Source organism: Crinia signifera, chromosome 11 (genome assembly GCF_055691185.1).
Source record: "Crinia signifera chromosome 11, ASM5569118v1, whole genome shotgun sequence".
In the NCBI taxonomy this organism is placed as follows: Eukaryota; Metazoa; Chordata; class Amphibia; order Anura; family Myobatrachidae; genus Crinia; species Crinia signifera.
In genome coordinates, this window is record NC_139227.1 from 91951392 (window position 1) to 91967570 (window position 16179).

Below are 16179 nucleotides of genomic sequence, written 5' to 3' on the forward strand. Positions count from 1 at the left end.
CGTACATTTACGCCATGTGTCGGGAAGTACATCCCGGCCATGACGTAAATGTACGTCAAATGTCGGGAAGGGGTTAAAAGTCAATAATTTAAACCTCTGTGGATTGTATTGTCATAACTATCAGCAGCCCATATAAGTTTAACAATTACCTAGAGAATGTTCTAGACTTTATTTACTTAATAATAAATGATTTTGTAAAATGAAAACACTTTCAGATCCAATTGTAAGACAGAGTATTATGTTCATGATCTTGAAGTAGAATTCCTGATTTGACTGGTATATTCTTGAAAATTTTGTGTTGGCTTCAAATGGCATCTTGTTCATAATCTTGACTTTACTGGTTTATTTCTTGAAATTTTTGTTTAAGCTTCAATCGGCATCTTTTTCTGATCTTGAAATAGATTTCTTGATTAAAAGTATTTTTTTACAGTGATGTGTAAGCTTCGAGTGTTGGCTTATGAAGCATTCTTCGCAAAAGTAGCATGTCCAGACAACGTAAATTAAATCGACGAGGATGGGATTTGAACCCATGCGTGCTGAGCACAATGGATTAGCAGTCCATGACCTTAACCTCTCGGACACCTCGTCTTTCTGATATCTCCCAATCACGGCTTTCTGACACCACTTTTCCTACTTTAAAGTAAATTATTTCTAGCATTTGGACTGTGTTCTCATCACTATCAAAGGCTTGATGGCAAGTCACATCTGGCCAATAGCACGACTGCTACTGTAAAAGCAATGCTAGAGTTACACTAAAAGTGTGCTGTGCATGTCTGTTATTTAAAGAAAGACTTTATAACATGATTGACAGGAATTTAAGATCTTGACAAAAATATCAGCTCCAAAAAGATATGAAGCCGAAGAGGATGGGATTTGAACCCATGCGTGCAGAGCACAATGGATTAGCAGTCCATCGCCTTAACCACTCGGCAACCTTGTCCTCCATGTTTACAAAGCACCCAGCAATAAGAAACCACTTGTGGTATTTAAAAGTCAATAATTTAAACCTCTGTGGATTGTATTGTCATAACTATCAGCAGCCAATATAAGTTTAACAAATACCTAGAGAATGTTCTAGACTTTATTTACTTAATAATAAATGATTTTGTAAAATGAAAACACTTTCAGATCCAATTGTAAGACAGAGTATTATGTTCATGATCTTGAAGTAGAATTCCTGATTTGACTGGTATATTCTTGAAATTATTGTGTTGTCTTCAAATGGCATCTTGTTCATAATCTTGACTTTACTGGTTTATATCTTGATATTTTTGTTTAAGCTTCAATCGGCATCTTTTTCTGATCTTGAAATAGATTTCTTAATTTAAAGTATTTTTTTACTGTGATGTGTAAGCTTCAAGTGTTGGCTTCAAGCATTCTTCGCAAAAGTAGCATGTCCAGACAACGTAAATAAAATTGACGAGGATGGGATTGATCCCATGCGTGCTGAGCACAATGGATTAGCAGTCCATAAACTTAACCTCTCGGCCACCTCGTCTTTCTGCTATCTACCAATCCCGGCTTTCTGACACCACTTTTCCTACTTTAAAGTCAACTATTACTAGCATTTGGACTGTGTTCTCATCACTATCAAAGGCTTGATGGCAAGTCACATCTGGCCAATAGCACGACTGCTACTGTAAAAGCAATGCTAGAGTTACACTAAAAGTGTGCTGTGCATGTCTGTTATTTAAAGAAAGACTTTATAACATGATTGACTGGAATTTAAGATCTTGACAAATATATCAGCTCCAAAAAGATATCAAGCCGACGAGGATGGTATTTGAACCCATGCGTGCAGAGCACATTGGATTAGCAGTCCATCGCCTTAACCACTCGACCACCTCGTCTTCCATGTTTACATTGCACCCAGCACTCCGACACCACTTGTAGTATTTAAAAGTCAATAATTTAAACCTCTGTGGATTGTATTGTTATAACTATCAGCAGCCCATATAAGTTTAACACATACCTAGAGAATGTTCTAGACTTTATTTACTTAATAATAAATGATTTTGTAAAATGAAAACACTTTCAGATCCAATTGTAAGACAGAGTATTATGTTCATGATCTTGAAGTAGAATTCTTGATTTGACTGGTATATTCTTGAAATTTTTGTGTTGTCTTCAAATGGCATCTTGTTCATAATCTTGACTTTACTGGTTTATATCTTGATATTTTTGTTTAAGCTTCAATTGGCATCTCTGTTATTTAAAGAAAGACTTTATAACATGATTGACAGGAATTTAAGATCTTGACAAAAATATCAGCTCCAAAAAGATATGAAGCCGACGAGGATGGGATATGAACCCATGCGTGCAGAGCACAATGGATTAGCAGTCATTCGCCTTAACCACTCGGCCACATCGTCCTCCATGTTGACAATGCACCCAGCAATCCGACACCACTTGTGGCATTTAAAAGTCAATAATTTAAACCTCTGTGGATTGTATTGTCATAACTATCAGCAGCCCATATAAGTTTAACAAATACCTAGAGGTTGTTCTAGAATTTATTTACTTAATAATAAATGATTTTGTAAAATGAAAACACTTTCAGATCCAATTGTAAGACAGAGTATTATGTTCATGATCTTGAAGTAGAATTCCTGATTTGACTGGTATAATCTTGAAATTTTTGTGTTGGCTTCAAATGGCATCTTGTTCATAATCTTGACTTTACTGGTTTATATCTTGTTATTTTTGTTTAAGCTTCAATCGGCATCTTTTTCTGATCTTGAAATAGATTTCTTAATTTAAAGTATTTTTTTACAGTGATGTGTAAGCTTCAAGTGTTGGCTTCAAGCATTCTTCGCAAAAGTAGCATGTCCAGACAACGTAAATTAAACCAACGAGGACGGGATTTGAACCCATGCGTGCTGAGCACAATGGATTAGCAGTCCATAACCTTAACCTCTCGGCCAGCTCGTCTTTCTGCTTTCTACCAATCCCGGCTTTCTGACACCACTTTTCCTACTTTAAAGTCAATTATTTCTAGCATTTGGACTGTGTTCTCATCACTATCAAAGGCTTGATGGCAAGTCACATCTGGCCAATAGCACGACTGCTACTGTAAAAGCAATGCTAGAGTTACACTAAAAGTGTGCTGTGCATGTCTGTTATTTAAAGAAAGACTTTATAACATGATTGACAGGAATTTAAGATCTTGACAAAAATATCAGCTCCAAAAAGATATCAAGCCGACGAGGATGGGATTTGAACCCATGCGTGCAGAGCACAATGGATTAGCAGTCCATCGCCTTAACCACTCGGCCACCTCGACCTTCATGTTGACAATGCTCCCAGCAATCCGACATCACTTGTGGCATTTAAAAGTCAATAATTTAAACCTCTGTGGATTGTATTGTCTAAACTATCAGCAGCCCATATAAGTTTAACAAATACCTAGAGAATGTTCTAGACTTTATCTACTTAATAATAAATGATTTTGTAAAATGAAAACCCTTTCAGATCCAATTGTAAGACAGAGTATTTTGTTCATGATCTTGAAGTAGAATTCCTGATTTGACTGGTATATTCTTGAAATTTTTGTGTTGTCTTCAAATGGCATCTTGTTCATAATCTTGACTTTACTGATTTATATCTTGTTATTTTTGTTTAAGCTTCAATCGGCATCTTTTTCTGATCTTGAAAAAGATTTCTTAATTTATAGTTTTTTTTTACAGTGATGTGTAAGCTTCAACTGTTGGCTTCAAGCATTCTTCGCAAAAGTAGCATGTCCAGGAAGTAGAATTCCTGATTTGACTGGTATATTCTTGAAATTTTTGTGTTGTCTTCAAATGGCATCTTGTTCATAATCTTGACTTTACTGGTTTATATCTTGATATTTTTGTTTTAGCTTCAATCAGCATCTTTTTCTGATCTTAAAATAGATTTCTTAATTTAAAGTATTTTTTTACAGTGATGTGTAAGCTTCAAGTGTTGGCTTCAAGCATTCTTCGCAAAAGTAGCATGTCCAGACAACGTAAATTAAACCGACGAGGATGGGTTTTGAACCCATGCGTGCAGAGCACAATGGATTAGCAGTCCATCGCCTTAACCACTCGGCCACCTCGTCCTCCATGTTCTCCATGTTGACAATGCACCCAGCAATCCGACACCACTTGTGGCATTTAAAAGTCAATAATTTAAACCTCTGTGGATTGTATTGTCTTAACTATCAGCAGCCCATATAAGTTTAACAAATACCTAGAGAATGTTCAAGACTTTATTTACTTAATAATACAAGATTTTGTAAAATAAAAACCCTTTCAGATCCAATTGTAAGACAGAGTATTTTGTTCATGATCTTGAAGTAGAATTCCTGATTTGACTGGTATATTCTTGAAATTTTTGTGTTGTCTTCAAATGGCATCTTGTTCATAATCTTGACTTTACTGGTTTATATCTTGATATTTTTGTTTAAGCTTCAATCAGCATCTTTTTCTGATCTTAAAATAGATTTCTTAATTTAAAGTATTTTTTTACAGTGATGTGTAAGCTTCAAGTGTTGGCTTCAAGCATTATTCGCAAAAGTAGCATGTCCAGACAACATAAATTAAACCGACGAGGATGGGATTTGAACCCATGCGTGCTGAGCATAATGGATTAGCAGTCCATAACCTTAACCATCTCGGCCAGCTCGTCTTTCTGCTATCTCCCAATCCCGGCTTTCTGACACCACTTTTCCTACTTTAAAGTCAACTATTTCTAGCATTTGGACTGTGTTCTCATCACTATCAAAGGCTTGATGGCAAGTCACATCTGGCCAATAGCACGACTGCTACTGTAAAAGCAATGCTAGAGTTACACTAAAAGTGTGCTGTGCATGTCTGTTATTTAAAGAAAGACTTTATAACATGATTGACAGGAATTTAAGATCTTGACAAAAATATCAGCTCCAAAAAGATATCAAGCCGACGAGGATGGGATTTGAACCCATGCGTGCAGAGCACAATGGATTAGCAGTCCATCGCCTTAACCACTCGGCCACCTCGTCCTCCATGTTGACAATGCACCCAGCAATCCGACACCACTTGTGGCATTTAAAAGTCAATAATTTAAACCTCTGTGGATTGTATTGTCTAAACTATCAGCAGCCCATATAAGTTTAACAAATACCTAGAGAATGTTCTAGACTTTATTTACTTAATAATAAAAGATTTTGTAAAATGAAAACCCTTTCAGATCCAATTGTAAGACAGAGTATTTTGTTCATGATCTTGAAGTAGAATTCCTGATTTGACTGGTATATTCTTGAAATTTTTGTGTTGTCTTCAAATGGCATCTTGTTCATAATCTTGACTTTACTGATTTATATCTTGTTATTTTTGTTTAAGCTTCAATCGGCATCTTTTTCTGATCTTGAAAAAGATTTCTTAATTTATAGTTTTTTTTTACAGTGATGTGTAAGCTTCAACTGTTGGCTTCAAGCATTCTTCGCAAAAGTAGCATGTCCAGGAAGTAGAATTCCTGATTTGACTGGTATATTCTTGAAATTTTTGTGTTGTCTTCAAATGGCATCTTGTTCATAATCTTGACTTTACTGGTTTATATCTTGATATTTTTGTTTTAGCTTCAATCAGCATCTTTTTCTGATCTTAAAATAGATTTCTTAATTTAAAGTATTTTTTTACAGTGATGTGTAAGCTTCAAGTGTTGGCTTCAAGCATTCTTCGCAAAAGTAGCATGTCCAGACAACGTAAATTAAACCGACGAGGATGGGTTTTGAACCCATGCGTGCAGAGCACAATGGATTAGCAGTCCATCGCCTTAACCACTCGGCCACCTCGTCCTCCATGTTCTCCATGTTGACAATGCATCCAGCAATCCGACACCACTTGTGGCATTTAAAAGTCAATAATTTAAACCTCTGTGGATTGTATTGTCTTAACTATCAGCAGCCCATATAAGTTTAACAAATACCTAGAGAATGTTCAAGACTTTATTTACTTAATAATACAAGATTTTGTAAAATAAAAACCCTTTCAGATCCAATTGTAAGACAGAGTATTTTGTTCATGATCTTGAAGTAGAATTCCTGATTTGACTGGTATATTCTTGAAAATTTTGTGTTGTCTTCAAATGGCATCTTGTTCATAATCTTGACTTTACTGGTTTATATCTTGATATTTTTGTTTAAGCTTCAATCAGCATCTTTTTCTGATCTTAAAATAGATTTCTTAATTTAAAGTATTTTTTTACAGTGATGTGTAAGCTTCAAGTGTTGGCTTCAAGCATTATTCGCAAAAGTAGCATGTCCAGACAACATAAATTAAACCGACGAGGATGGGATTTGAACCCATGCGTGCTGAGCATAATGGATTAGCAGTCCATAACCTTAACCATCTCGGCCAGCTCGTCTTTCTGCTATCTCCCAATCCCGGCTTTCTGACACCACTTTTCCTACTTTAAAGTCAACTATTTCTAGCATTTGGACTGTGTTCTCATCACTATCAAAGGCTTGATGGCAAGTCACATCTGGCCAATAGCACGACTGCTACTGTAAAAGCAATGCTAGAGTTACACTAAAAGTGTGCTGTGCATGTCTGTTATTTAAAGAAAGACTTTATAACATGATTGACAGGAATTTAAGATCTTGACAAAAATATCAGCTCCAAAAAGATATCAAGCCGACGAGGATGGGATTTGAACCCATGCGTGCAGAGCACAATGGATTAGCAGTCCATCGCCTTAACCACTCGGCCACCTCGTCCTCCATGTTGACAATGCACCCAGCAATCCGACACCACTTGTGGCATTTAAAAGTCAATAATTTAAACCTCTGTGGATTGTATTGTCTAAACTATCAGCAGCCCATATAAGTTTAACAAATACCTAGAGAATGTTCTAGACTTTATTTACTTAATAATAAAAGATTTTGTAAAATGAAAACCCTTTCAGATCCAATTGTAAGACAGAGTATTTTGTTCATGATCTTGAAGTAGAATTCCTGATTTGACTGGTATATTCTTGAAATTTTTGTGTTGTCTTCAAATGGCATCTTGTTCATAATCTTGACTTTACTGATTTATATCTTGATATTTTTGTTTAAGCTTCAATCGGCATCTTTTTCTGATCTTGAAAAAGATTTCTTAATTTATAGTTTTTTTGGTACTCTTTACCTAGAACGGCGCCCGTCGCGGGCATCGCGGGTACATTTATGCCTGCCCGCGACGCGACCGACGCGATGCCCGCGATTTTCCCATTGAAAACCATGTTAAACCTGAAAAATCGCGTCGGTCGCGTCGCGGCCGGCCATAAACGTACCAGCGATGCCCGCGACGCGATGCTCCCGATTTCCCATAGGAAGCAATGTTAAAAGCCGCGATGGACCCGATTTTAGTGTTAAATGCCTCAATCCACCCGATTTGGCCATAGGAATCAATGTTAAATGGGCTACAGAGCCCATTAACCCTTAAATGTCCCCCCAAATTTTTAACGCCACCCCACGATCAACGCCAACCCGAAGCGTGGCGAGCGCAGCGAGCCCGCGAGGGGCGGCGGTACGCGTCCTCCGACCTTTTCATGCCCTACTATCCACGTCGGCGTGGTGTGAGAATAGAATAGTGTGGCGAGCGCAGCGAGCCACCGAGCCCGAAGCGTGGCGAGCGCAGCGAGCCCCGCGAGGGGACGCGGATACCTTCACAGGTAAGCGCGTCCCCTCGCGGGCTTCACAGGTGTCCGTGGCCACGCGGACACCTGTGAAGCCCGCGAGGGGACGCGTATAACTGTGAAGGTATCCGCGTCCCCTCGCGGGGCTCGCTGCGCTCGCCACGCTTCGGGCTCGGTGGCTCGCTGCGCTCGCCACACTATTCTATTCTCAACTCCACGCCGACGTGGATAGTAGGGCATGAAAAGGTCGTAGGACGCGTACCGCCGCCCCTCGCGGGCTCGCTGCGCTCGCCACGCTTCGGGTTGGCGTGGATCGTGGGGTGGCGTACAAAAATTGGGGGGACATTTAAGGGTTAATTGGGGCTATTTGGGCTCTGTAGCCCATTTAACATTGATTCCTATGGGAAAATCGCGGGCATTGAGGCATTTAACGCTAAAATCGCGGTCAATCAGGCTTTTTAACATTGTTCTCTATGGGAAAATCGCGGTAATCGCGGGTACCCGATTTTGATGTACCCGCGATTTACCCGAGATTTACCCGCGATGCCCGCGATTACCGCGATTTTACCCGCGATGCCCGCGATTTCAATCGTGGGCGCCGTTCTAGGTAAAGAGTACCGTTTTTTTTTACAGTGATGTGTAAGCTTCAACTGTTGGCTTCAAGCATTCTTCGCAAAAGTAGCATGTCCAGGAAGTAGAATTCCTGATTTGACTGGTATATTCTTGAAATTTTTGTGTTGTCTTCAAATGGCATCTTGTTCATAATCTTGACTTTACTGGTTTATATCTTGATATTTTTGTTTTAGCTTCAATCAGCATCTTTTTCTGATCTTAAAATAGATTTCTTAATTTAAAGTATTTTTTTACAGTGATGTGTAAGCTTCAAGTGTTGGCTTCAAGCATTCTTCGCAAAAGTAGCATGTCCAGACAACGTAAATTAAACCGACGAGGATGGGTTTTGAACCCATGCGTGCAGAGCACAATGGATTAGCAGTCCATCGCCTTAACCACTCGGCCACCTCGTCCTCCATGTTCTCCATGTTGACAATGCACCCAGCAATCCGACACCACTTGTGGCATTTAAAAGTCAATAATTTAAACCTCTGTGGATTGTATTGTCTTAACTATCAGCAGCCCATATAAGTTTAACAAATACCTAGAGAATGTTCAAGACTTTATTTACTTAATAATACAAGATTTTGTAAAATAAAAACCCTTTCAGATCCAATTGTAAGACAGAGTATTTTGTTCATGATCTTGAAGTAGAATTCCTGATTTGACTGGTATATTCTTGAAAATTTTGTGTTGTCTTCAAATGGCATCTTGTTCATAATCTTGACTTTACTGGTTTATATCTTGATATTTTTGTTTAAGCTTCAATCAGCATCTTTTTCTGATCTTAAAATAGATTTCTTAATTTAAAGTATTTTTTTACAGTGATGTGTAAGCTTCAAGTGTTGGCTTCAAGCATTATTCGCAAAAGTAGCATGTCCAGACAACATAAATTAAACCGACGAGGATGGGATTTGAACCCATGCGTGCTGAGCATAATGGATTAGCAGTCCATAACCTTAACCATCTCGGCCAGCTCGTCTTTCTGCTATCTCCCAATCCCGGCTTTCTGACACCACTTTTCCTACTTTAAAGTCAACTATTTCTAGCATTTGGACTGTGTTCTCATCACTATCAAAGGCTTGATGGCAAGTCACATCTGGCCAATAGCACGACTGCTACTGTAAAAGCAATGCTAGAGTTACACTAAAAGTGTGCTGTGCATGTCTGTTATTTAAAGAAAGACTTTATAACATGATTGACAGGAATTTAAGATCTTGACAAAAATATCAGCTCCAAAAAGATATCAAGCCGACGAGGATGGGATTTGAACCCATGCGTGCAGAGCACAATGGATTAGCAGTCCATCGCCTTAACCACTCGGCCACCTCGTCCTCCATGTTGACAATGCACCCAGCAATCCGACACCACTTGTGGCATTTAAAAGTCAATAATTTAAACCTCTGTGGATTGTATTGTCTAAACTATCAGCAGCCCATATAAGTTTAACAAATACCTAGAGAATGTTCTAGACTTTATTTACTTAATAATAAAAGATTTTGTAAAATGAAAACCCTTTCAGATCCAATTGTAAGACAGAGTATTTTGTTCATGATCTTGAAGTAGAATTCCTGATTTGACTGGTATATTCTTGAAATTTTTGTGTTGTCTTCAAATGGCATCTTGTTCATAATCTTGACTTTACTGGTTTATATCTTGATATTTTTGTTTAAGCTTCAATCAGCATCTTTTTCTGATCTTAAAATAGATTTCTTAATTTAAAGTATTTTTTTACAGTGATGTGTAAGCTTCAAGTGTTGGCTTCAAGCATTCTTCGCAAAAGTAGCATGTCCAGACAACGTAAATTAAACCGACGAGGATGGGATTTGAACCCATGCGTGCAGAGCACAATGGATTAGCAGTCCATCGCCTTAACCACTCGGCCACCTCGTCCTCCATGTTGACAATACACCCAGCAATCCGACACCACTTGTGGCATTTAAAAGTCAATAATTTAAACCTCTGTGGATTGTATTGTCTAAACTATCAGCAGCCCATATAAGTTTAACAAATACCTAGAGAATGTTCTAGACTTTATTTATTTAATAATAAAAGATTTTGTAAAATGAAATCCCTTTCAGATCCAATTGTAAGACAGAGTATTTTGTTCATGATCTTGAAGTAGAATTCCTGATTTGACTGGTATATTCTGGAAATTTTTGTGTTGTCTTCAAATGGCATCTTGTTCATAATCTTGACTTTACTGGTTCATATCTTGATATTTTTGTTTAAGCTTCAATCAGCATCTTTTTCTGATCTTAAAATAGATTTCTTAATTTAAAGTATTTTTTTACAGTGATGTGTAAGCTTCAAGTGTTGGCTTCAAGCATTATTCGCAAAAGTAGCATGTCCAGACAACATAAATTAAACCGACGAGGATGGGATTTGAACCCATGCGTGCTGAGCATAATGGATTAGCAGTCCATAACCTTAACCATCTCGGCCAGCTCGTCTTTCTGCTATCTCCCAATCCCGGCTTTCTGACACCACTTTTCCTACTTTAAAGTCAACTATTTCTAGCATTTGGACTGTGTTCTCATCACTATCAAAGGCTTGATGGCAAGTCACATCTGGCCAATAGCACGACTGCTACTGTAAAAGCAATGCTAGAGTTACACTAAAAGTGTGCTGTGCATGTCTGTTATTTAAAGAAAGACTTTATAACATGATTGACAGGAATTTAAGATCTTGACAAAAATATCAGCTCCAAAAAAATATCAAGCCGACGAGGATGGGATTTGAACCCATGCGTGCAGAGCACAATGGATTAGCAGTCCATCGCCTTAACCACTCGGCCACCTCGTCCTCCATGTTGACAATGCACCCAGCAATCCGACACCACTTGTGGCATTTAAAAGTCAATAATTTAAACCTCTGTGGATTGTATTGTCTAAACTATCAGCAGCCCATATAAGTTTAACAAATACCTAGAGAATGTTCTAGACTTTATTTACTTAATAATAAATGATTTTGTAAAATGAAAACCCATTCAGATCCAATTGTAAGACTGAGTATTATGTTCATGATCTTGAAGTAAAATTCCTGATTTGACTGGTATATTCTTGAAATTTTTGTGTTGTCTTCAAATGGCATCTTGTTCATAATCTTGACTTTACTGGTTTATATCTTGATATTTTTGTTTAAGCTTCAATTGGCATCTTTTTCTGATCTTGAAATAGATTTCTTAATTTAAAGTATTTTTTTACAGTGATGTGTAAGCTTCAAGTGTTGACTTCAAGCATTCTTCGCAAAAGTAGCATGTCCAGACAACGTAAATTAAACCGACGAGGATGGGATTTGAACCCATGCGTGCTGAGCATAACGGATTAGCAGTCCATAACCTTAACCATCTCGGCCAGCTCGTCTTTCTGCTATCTCCCAATCCCGGCTTTCTGACACCACTTTTCCTACTTTAAAGTCAACTATTTCTAGCATTTGGACTGTGTTCTCATCACTATCAAAGGCTTGATGGCAAGTCACATCTGGCCAATAGCACGACTGCTACTGTAAATGCAATGCTAGAGTTACACTAAAAGTGTGCTGTGCATGTCTGTTATTTAAAGAAAGACTTTATAACATGATTGACAGGAATTTAAGATCTTGACAAAAATATCAGCTCCAAAAAGATATCAAGCCGACGAGGATAGGATTTGAACCAATGCGTGCAGAACACAATGAATTAGCAGTCCATCGCCTTAACCACTCGGCCACCTCGTCCTCCATGTTGACAATGCACCCAGCAATCCGACACCACTTGTGGCATTTAAAAGTCAATAATTTAAACCTCTGTGGATTGTATTGTCTAAACTATCAGCAGCCCATATAAGTTTAACAAATACCTAGAGAATGTTCTAGACTTTATTTACTTAATAATAAAAGATTTTGTAAAATGAAAACCCTTTCAGATCCAATTGTAAGACAGAGTATTTTGTTCATGATCTTGAAGTAGAATTCCTGATTTTACTGGTATATTCTTGAAATTTTTGTGTTGTCTTCAAATGGCATCTTGTTCATAATCTTGACTTTACTGGTTTATATCTTGATATTTTTGTTTAAGCTTCAATCAGCATCTTTTTCTGATCTTAAAATAGATTTCTTAATTTATAGTATTTTTTTACAGTGATGTGTAAGCTTCAAGTGTTGGCTTCAAGCATTCTTCGCAAAAGTAGCATGTCCAGACAACGTAAATTAAACCGACGAGGATAGGATTTGAACCCATGCGTGCAGAGCACAATGGATTAGCAGTCCATCGCCTTAACCACTCGGCCACCTCGTCCTCCATGTTGACAATGCACCCAGCAATCCGACACCACTTGTGGCATTTAAAAGTTAATAATTTAAACCTCTGTGGATTGTATTGTCTTAACTATCAGCAGCCCATATAAGTTTAACAAATACCTAGAGAATGTTCTAGACTTTATTTACTTAATAATAAATGATTTCGTAAAATGAAAACACTTTCAGATCCAATTGTAAGACTGAGTATTATGTTCATGATCTTGAAGTAGAATTCCTAATTTGACTGGTATATTCTTGAAATTTTTGTGTTGTCTTCAAATGGCATCTTGTTCATAATCTTGACTTTACTGGTTTATATCTTGATATTTTTGTTTAAGCTTCAATCAGCATCTTTTTCTGATCTTAAAATAGATTTCTTAATTTAAAGTATTTTTTTACAGTGATGTGTAAGCTTCAAGTGTTGGCTTCAAGCATTCTTCGCAAAAGTAGCATGTCCAGACAACGTAAATTAAACCGACAAGGATGGGATTTGAACCCATGCGTGCAGAGCACAATGGATTAGCAGTCCATCGCCTTAACCACTCGGCCACCTCGTCCTCCATGTTGACAATGCACCCAGCAATCCGACACCACTTGTGGCATTTAAAAGTCAATAATTTAAACCTCTGTGGATTGTATTGTCTAAACTATCAGCAGCCCATATAAGTTTAACAAATACCTAGAGAATGTTCTAGACTTTATTTACTTAATAATAAAAGATTTTGTAAAATGAAATCCCTTTCAGATCCAATTGTAAGACAGAGTATTTTGTTCATGATCTTGAAGTAGAATTCCTGATTTGACTGGTATATTCTTGAAATTTTTGTGTTGTCTTCAAATGGCATCTTGTTCATAATCTTGACTTTACTGGTTCATATCTTGATATTTTTGTTTAAGCTTCAATCAGCATCTTTTTCTGATCTTAAAATAGATTTCTTAATTTAAAGTATTTTTTTACAGTGATGTGTAAGCTTCAAGTGTTGGCTTCAAGCATTATTCGCAAAAGTAGCATGTCCAGACAACATAAATTAAACCGACGAGGATGGGATTTGAACCCATGCGTGCTAATCATAATGGATTAGCAGTCCATAACCTTAACCATCTCAGCCAGCTCGTCTTTCTGCTATCTCCCAATCCCGGCTTTCTGACACCACTTTTCCTACTTTAAAGTCAACTATTTCTAGCATTTGGACTGTGTTCTCATCACTATCAAAGGCTTGATGGCAAGTCACATCTGGCCAATAGCACGACTGCTACTGTAAAAGCAATGCTAGAGTTACACTAAAAGTGTGCTGTGCATGTCTGTTATTTAAAGAAAGACCTTATAACATGATTGACAGGAATTTAAGATCTTGACAAAAATATCAGCTCCAAAAAGATATTAAGCCGACAAGGATGGGATTTGAACCCATGCGTGCAGAGCACAATGGATTAGCAGTCCATCGCCTTAACCACTCGGCCACCTCGACCTTCATGTTGACAATGCACCCAGCAATCCGACATCACTTGTGGCATTTAAAAGTCAATAATTTAAACCTCTGTGGATTGTATTGTCTAAACTATCAGCAGCCCATATAAGTTTAACAAATACCTAGAGAATGTTCTAGACTTTATTTACTTAATAATAAATGATTTTGTAAAATGAAAACCCTTTCAGATCCAATTGTAAGACAGAGTATTTTGTTCATGATCTTGAAGTAGAATTCCTGATTTGACTGGTATATTCTTGAAATTTTTGTGTTGTCTTCAAATGGCATCTTGTTCATAATCTTGACTTTACTGGTTTATATCTTGATATTTTTGTTTAAGCTTCAATCGGCATCTTTTTCTGATCTTGAAATAGATTTCTTAATTTAAAGTATTTTTTTACAGTGATGTGTAAGCTTCAAGTGTTGGCTTCAAGCATTCTTCGCAAAAGTAGCATGTCCAGACAACGTAAATTAAACCGACGAGGATGGGATTTGAACCCATGCGTGCTGAGCATAATGGATTAGCAGTCCATAACCTTAACCATCTCGGCCAGCACGTCTTTCTGCTATCTCCCAATCCCGGCTTTCTGACACCACTTTTCCTACTTTAAAGTCAACTATTTCTAGCATTTGGACTGTGTTCTCATCACTATCAAAGGCTTGATGGCAAGTCACATCTGGCCAATAGCACGGCTGCTACTGTAAAAGCAATGCTAGAGTTACACTAAAAGTGTGCTGTGCATGTCTGTTATTTAAAGAAAGACTTTATAACATGATTGACAGGAATTTACGATCTTGACAAAAATATCATCTCCAAAAAAATATCAAGCCGACGAGGATGGGATTTGAACCCATGCGTGCAGAGCACAATGGATTAGCAGTCCATCGCCTTAACCACTCGGCCACCTCGTCCTCCATGTTGACAATGCACCCAGCAATCCGACACCACTTGTGGCATTTAAAAGTCAATAAATTAAACCTCTGTGGATTGTATTGTCTAAACTATCAGCAGCCCATATAAGTTTAACAAATACCTAGAGAATGTTCTAGACTTTATTTACTTAATAATAAATGATTTTGTAAAATGAAAACCCTTTCAGATCCAATTGTAAGACAGAGTATTTTGTTCATGATCTTGAAGTAGAATTCCTGATTTGACTGGTATATTCTTGAAATTTTTGTGTTGTCTTCAAATGGCATCTTGTTCATAATCTTGACTTTACTGGTTTATATCTTATTATTTTTGTTTAAGCTTCAATCGTTATCTTTTTCTGATCTTGAAAAAGATTTCTTAATTTATAGTATTTTTTTACAGTGATGTGTAAGCTTCAAGTGTTGGCTTCAAGCATTCTGCGCAAAAGTAGCATGTCCAGGAAGTAGAATTCCTGATTTGACTGGTATATTCTTGAAATTTTTGTGTTGTCTTCAAATGGCATCTTGTTCATAATCTTGACTTTACTGGTTTATATCTTGATATTTTTGTTTAAGCTTCAATCGGCATCTTTTTCTGATCTTGAAATAGATTTCTTAATTTAAAGTATTTTTTTACAGTGATGTGTAAGCTTCAAGTGTTGGCTTCAAGCATTCTTCGCAAAAGTAGCATGTCCAGACAACGTAAATTAAACCGACGAGGATGGGATTTGAACCCATGCGTGCTGAGCATAATGGATTAGCAGTCCATAACTTTAACCATCTCGGCCAGCACGTCTTTCTGCTATCTCCCAATCCCGGCTTTCTGACACCACTTTTCCTACTTTAAAGTCAACTATTTCTAGCATTTGGACTGTGTTCTCATCACTATCAAAGGCTTGATGGCAAGTCACATCTGGCCAATAGCACGACTGCTACTGTAAAAGCAATGCTAGAGTTACACTAAAAGTGTGCTGTGCATGTCTGTTATTTAAAGAAAGAATTTATAACATGATTGACAGGAATTTACGATCTTGACAAAAATATCATCTCCAAAAAAATATCAAGCCGACGAGGATGGGATTTGAACCCATGCGTGCAGAGCACAATGGATTAGCAGTCCATCGCCTTAACCACTCGGCCACCTCGTCCTCCATGTTGACAATGCACCCAGCAATCCGACACCACTTGTGGCATTTAAAAGTCAATAATTTAAACCTCTGTGGATTGTATTGTCTAAACTATCAGCAGCCCATATAAGTTTAACAAATACCTAGAGAATGTTCTAGACTTTATT

The 16179-nt window shown here is 37.5% G+C and overlaps 18 non-coding genes across 18 annotated transcripts; all 18 read right to left on the reverse strand.

Annotated features, from left to right (window-relative positions):
• Positions 1 to 506: 506 nt before the first annotated feature.
• Positions 507 to 588, reverse strand: TRNAS-GCU (transfer RNA serine (anticodon GCU)). The gene has a single exon. It is a non-coding gene; the product is annotated as a tRNA-Ser (tRNA).
• Positions 589 to 858: 270 nt separating this feature from the next.
• Positions 859 to 944, reverse strand: TRNAS-GCU (transfer RNA serine (anticodon GCU)). The gene has a single exon. It is a non-coding gene; the product is annotated as a tRNA-Ser (tRNA).
• Positions 945 to 1768: 824 nt separating this feature from the next.
• Positions 1769 to 1850, reverse strand: TRNAS-GCU (transfer RNA serine (anticodon GCU)). Its single transcript has one exon. It is a non-coding gene; the product is annotated as a tRNA-Ser (tRNA).
• Positions 1851 to 3201: 1351 nt separating this feature from the next.
• Positions 3202 to 3283, reverse strand: TRNAS-GCU (transfer RNA serine (anticodon GCU)). The gene has a single exon. It is a non-coding gene; the product is annotated as a tRNA-Ser (tRNA).
• Positions 3284 to 3996: 713 nt separating this feature from the next.
• On the reverse strand, positions 3997 to 4078 carry TRNAS-GCU (transfer RNA serine (anticodon GCU)). The gene has a single exon. It is a non-coding gene; the product is annotated as a tRNA-Ser (tRNA).
• Positions 4079 to 4917: 839 nt separating this feature from the next.
• TRNAS-GCU (transfer RNA serine (anticodon GCU)) lies at positions 4918 to 4999 on the reverse strand. The gene has a single exon. It is a non-coding gene; the product is annotated as a tRNA-Ser (tRNA).
• Positions 5000 to 5712: 713 nt separating this feature from the next.
• On the reverse strand, positions 5713 to 5794 carry TRNAS-GCU (transfer RNA serine (anticodon GCU)). The gene has a single exon. It is a non-coding gene; the product is annotated as a tRNA-Ser (tRNA).
• Positions 5795 to 6633: 839 nt separating this feature from the next.
• On the reverse strand, positions 6634 to 6715 carry TRNAS-GCU (transfer RNA serine (anticodon GCU)). Its single transcript has one exon. It is a non-coding gene; the product is annotated as a tRNA-Ser (tRNA).
• Positions 6716 to 8557: 1842 nt separating this feature from the next.
• On the reverse strand, positions 8558 to 8639 carry TRNAS-GCU (transfer RNA serine (anticodon GCU)). The gene has a single exon. It is a non-coding gene; the product is annotated as a tRNA-Ser (tRNA).
• An 839-nt stretch (positions 8640 to 9478) lies between these two features.
• Positions 9479 to 9560, reverse strand: TRNAS-GCU (transfer RNA serine (anticodon GCU)). The gene has a single exon. It is a non-coding gene; the product is annotated as a tRNA-Ser (tRNA).
• A 477-nt stretch (positions 9561 to 10037) lies between these two features.
• On the reverse strand, positions 10038 to 10119 carry TRNAS-GCU (transfer RNA serine (anticodon GCU)). Its single transcript has one exon. It is a non-coding gene; the product is annotated as a tRNA-Ser (tRNA).
• Positions 10120 to 10949: 830 nt separating this feature from the next.
• On the reverse strand, positions 10950 to 11031 carry TRNAS-GCU (transfer RNA serine (anticodon GCU)). The gene has a single exon. It is a non-coding gene; the product is annotated as a tRNA-Ser (tRNA).
• An 830-nt stretch (positions 11032 to 11861) lies between these two features.
• TRNAS-GCU (transfer RNA serine (anticodon GCU)) lies at positions 11862 to 11943 on the reverse strand. Its single transcript has one exon. It is a non-coding gene; the product is annotated as a tRNA-Ser (tRNA).
• Positions 11944 to 12420: 477 nt separating this feature from the next.
• On the reverse strand, positions 12421 to 12502 carry TRNAS-GCU (transfer RNA serine (anticodon GCU)). The gene has a single exon. It is a non-coding gene; the product is annotated as a tRNA-Ser (tRNA).
• A 477-nt stretch (positions 12503 to 12979) lies between these two features.
• Positions 12980 to 13061, reverse strand: TRNAS-GCU (transfer RNA serine (anticodon GCU)). Its single transcript has one exon. It is a non-coding gene; the product is annotated as a tRNA-Ser (tRNA).
• Positions 13062 to 13891: 830 nt separating this feature from the next.
• On the reverse strand, positions 13892 to 13973 carry TRNAS-GCU (transfer RNA serine (anticodon GCU)). The gene has a single exon. It is a non-coding gene; the product is annotated as a tRNA-Ser (tRNA).
• Positions 13974 to 14803: 830 nt separating this feature from the next.
• On the reverse strand, positions 14804 to 14885 carry TRNAS-GCU (transfer RNA serine (anticodon GCU)). Its single transcript has one exon. It is a non-coding gene; the product is annotated as a tRNA-Ser (tRNA).
• A 1066-nt stretch (positions 14886 to 15951) lies between these two features.
• On the reverse strand, positions 15952 to 16033 carry TRNAS-GCU (transfer RNA serine (anticodon GCU)). The gene has a single exon. It is a non-coding gene; the product is annotated as a tRNA-Ser (tRNA).
• Between the last annotated feature and the right edge of the window lie 146 nt (positions 16034 to 16179).